Below are 3,879 nucleotides of genomic sequence, written 5' to 3' on the forward strand. Positions count from 1 at the left end.
TGTGGCATTTAATAAATTATATGTTAAATATTTTCTACTGTCTAGTCTTCATATTCTGAAATAAGATATTCAATAGTATTAAATTTGGCATTTTATTCAAGCTTGACTTATTACTTTTTATGCTTCTTCTTTTTTTTTTTTCTTTTTTTTTTTTGGTTTTTCGAGACAGGGTTTCTCTGTGTAGCTTTGCGCCTTTCCTGGAACTCGCTTTGGAGACCAGGCTGGCCTCGAACTCACAGAGATCCGCCTGCCTCTGCCTCCCGAGTGCTGGGATTAAAGGCGTGCGCCACCACCGCCCGGCCACTTTTTATGCTTCTATAATAAGCTTTATTATGAAAACTTTATTTCAAATTCACATAGATTCTAACAGTGCTATTTTCCTAGATAATATAAAGTTTCAACTTACACATTTAGCTCAAAGTAATGTTTTTTCTTTTTATTTGTATCTTTTATTTATGTGTTTCTGTGTGTGTCTATCTGTGTGTGTGTGTGTGTGTGTGTATGTGTGTGTGTGTGTGTGTGTGTGTGCCTGTGTCTGTGTTATCATATACTATGTGTATATGGGTACTTGAGAGACCAGAAGAGGTAATTGAGTCCCCTGGACCTGCTCTTTCAGGAGGTTGTGACTACCACAGTTATGAAAACTGAGCTTATATCCTCTGTAAAAGTAGCATGTTCTCGCCTCTCTTTTAAAAATCATAACAACAGACACTTACTCTATACTTCCTGTTTACACATCAATGCACTGGGCATTTACAACAACTTTACTCTTTGGAGACATATGCTTAACCGAATATCATTTTGAATACATTTTTAATGGAAATAAATATTTTTAATACAATTTATTCTGTCTGTGGTTTCCCTTGCCTCATCTCCTCCCAGATCCTCTCTAATTCCCTCACCTATCCAAAACCACACTTTTCCTTCTCTCTCCATTTTGGACACAAACTTGCATCTAAAAAATAATAACAATAATAAAATCAAGTTAGATAAAATTAAAGAACAAAACACTATGGGGCAAAATAAACAGAATAAAAAGAGCCAAAGAAAAACACAAGAAACTCATACAGACACAGAGACAGACACATTTGCACACACAGAAATCTCATAACAGCACAGAGCTGGAAACAGTAATATGTATGCAAAGGACCTGTTAGAAAAACAAAAGCTCTGAGAAAGCATTATGAGACAAAGAACCTCCAAAAATGCCAGAGAAGTCATTTTGTGTTGATCTTCTACTGCTGGCCATGGGGCCTGGCCATAAGAGTGGTTTGTGGTATCTGAGAGTATTTTCAATTTGCATTTCCCTGATGGCTAAGGACACTGAAAACATCTTTAAGGGCATCCAGGCCTTTGGAGATTCCTCTGTTGAGGATTCTCTATTTCAATCTGTACTCCATTTTTAATTTGGATTATTTGGTATTTTGTTGTCTCTCCAGTTCTATACATATTTTGAAGATCAGCCATCTATCAGATGTGGGGTTGGTGAAGATCTTTTCCCATTCTGTAGGCTGCATTTTGTCTGATTGACAGTGTCCTTTGCCTTGAATTGCAAACCAAAATGACTCTGAGATACCATTTTATCTGTCAGAATGGCTATGATCACAAACACTAATGGCAGCCTATGCTGGAGAGGATAAGGACTAGGGGAAACACTACTCTATTTCTGGTGGGAGTGCAAACTCGTACGGCCACTTTGGAAATTGGTATGATGGTTTCTCAGGAAATTTGGAATCAATCTACCTATATATCCAGCTATACTAATCTTGGGCATATACCCAAAGGATGGTCAATTGTACCACAAGCCACTTGCTCAACTATGTTCATAACAGCATTATTCATAATAGCCAGAACCTGGAAACAATATAGATGCCCCTCAACCTGAGAAAAGAGCCAGACTAGGCCCATCAAAGTCTTCTAGGACAAGCCTCAGTTTTGATTTACTAGAGCTGACTGGAGCTGAGGAAGCGGTTTTCAGGAAAACCACAACTCAGGGCCAACCAATCAGCAGATGTGCCACAGTCTTCTGCTAGCTAAAGATAGCTTTCCTTACCCTGTTGCTGGAAAGCCCTTAACCACTAGAGCCAAGTATCAATTCTATAACAACCTGTAATCATTTGTTTAAACCCACCAACCAGAACCCAGACTAACCTCTCCTCCCTGGAAGTTTCCTAATCCTGCCTAAAATGAGCCAACTAGCTTTTCTTGGGATTGCCGTTTTCCACTCCATCAGATGGCTTAACCCAGAATACTGGCATTTTTTAATAAATGCTCTTGATGATTGCCTACATGACTGGTGGTCTTTTATGGAACTTCTTATGCACCCTAACAAACCAAAGAATGGATAATGAAAATGTGGTATATTTATACAATGAAGTATTACTTAGTAGTGGAAAAAAAGACATGAAATTTGCAGGCTAATGGATAAAACTAGAAAAAAAAATATCCTGAGTGAGGTAACTCAGACCTAGAAAGAAAAACACAGTATGCACACACTCATAAGTGGATATTAGCTGTTAAGTAAAGGATAACCAGACTATGATCCATAGCTGCAGAGAAGTTAGGTAACAAGGAGGGGCCAAAGATGGATACATGGATTTCCCTGGGAAGGGGGGATAGATGAGAACTCAGTTAAACAGGGGGTTGGGAGAGATGGAAGGGTGAGACTATAAGGGATCAGGTTGGGCAGGTTGGGTGTGGGATCAAGAGGGGAGAGTAATGAAAGAGATATCTTGAAAGGGTGGGCCATTTGGAGGTTTAGGGGAAACCTGGTACCAGGGGAACTGCCAGGAATCCACAAGGATGACCCCAGCAAAGACTCCTAGCAATAGTGGAAAGGGTACCTGAACTGTTCTGTAGATTGGCAACTACCCTAACTGTTCTCAGAGAGACTTCATTTAGTAATTTATGAAAGCAGATGCAGAGATCCATAGCCAAGCACTGAGCTGAGCTTTAGGAATCCTGCTGAAGAGAGGGAAGAGGAATTGTATGAGTCAGGGGGGTTAAGATCATGATGGGGAAACCCACAGAGACAGCTGACTTGGGTTCATGGGAGCTCACAGACTCTGGACCAAGAGCTAGAGAAGTGACATGAGACTGACTGAAGCCCTCTGCATATGGGTGACAATGTGTAGCTTTTTGTGTTTGTGGGGCTCCTAGCAGTGAGATCAGACACTATCTCTGGAACTTGAGCTGTTTTTTTGTGAACCAATTCCCCAATGCTGGGATGCCTTGCCTAGCCTTGATGCAGGGGGAGGAGCTTGGTCCTGCCTCAACTTGATATGCAATGGTTTGTTGACACCTATGGGGGGGCCTGCTCATTTCGGAGACAGAGGAGTGGATGAGGAGGGGTAAATAGGAGGTGGGGGATGGAACTAGAGGAGATAAGGGATGGGAAACTGTGGTTAGTATGTAGAATAAATGAAAACATTTAATAAAAAACATTGCAAGATGTCAATGACCAAAAAAAAAAAAAAAGTGTTTGTTTATCCAATGAGACTCTGTCAGAGAAAACTATTTTTTCATTTACAAGTGGTTTTCAAATGGAGAGAGCTTTTTGCTAGGGATAGGAGCTTGTGTCCACTTCTTTTTTTGGTACTGGGATCCCATGAGGGCCAGGCCTGTTCAGGGACTTTGCCTGATCCCATAGCCTCAGTGAGTTATATATGCATCAGTTCTCCTGTGTTTGCAGGACCTTGTTTCTTTGGTGTCCTTCATCATCTGTGGCTCTTTCTACCTTTTCTTCCACGGGGTTCCATGAGACTTGAGGGGAGGTATTTGTTGGAGAGATCACATGTGGAATGGAGGTCTCTCACTCTCTGCATATTGTCTGGATGTGGGTCTCTCTATTGTTCCCATCTGCTGTAGGAGCATGTTTCT

Source organism: Peromyscus leucopus, chromosome 3 (genome assembly GCF_004664715.2).
Source record: "Peromyscus leucopus breed LL Stock chromosome 3, UCI_PerLeu_2.1, whole genome shotgun sequence".
Classification (NCBI taxonomy): Eukaryota; Metazoa; Chordata; class Mammalia; order Rodentia; family Cricetidae; genus Peromyscus; species Peromyscus leucopus.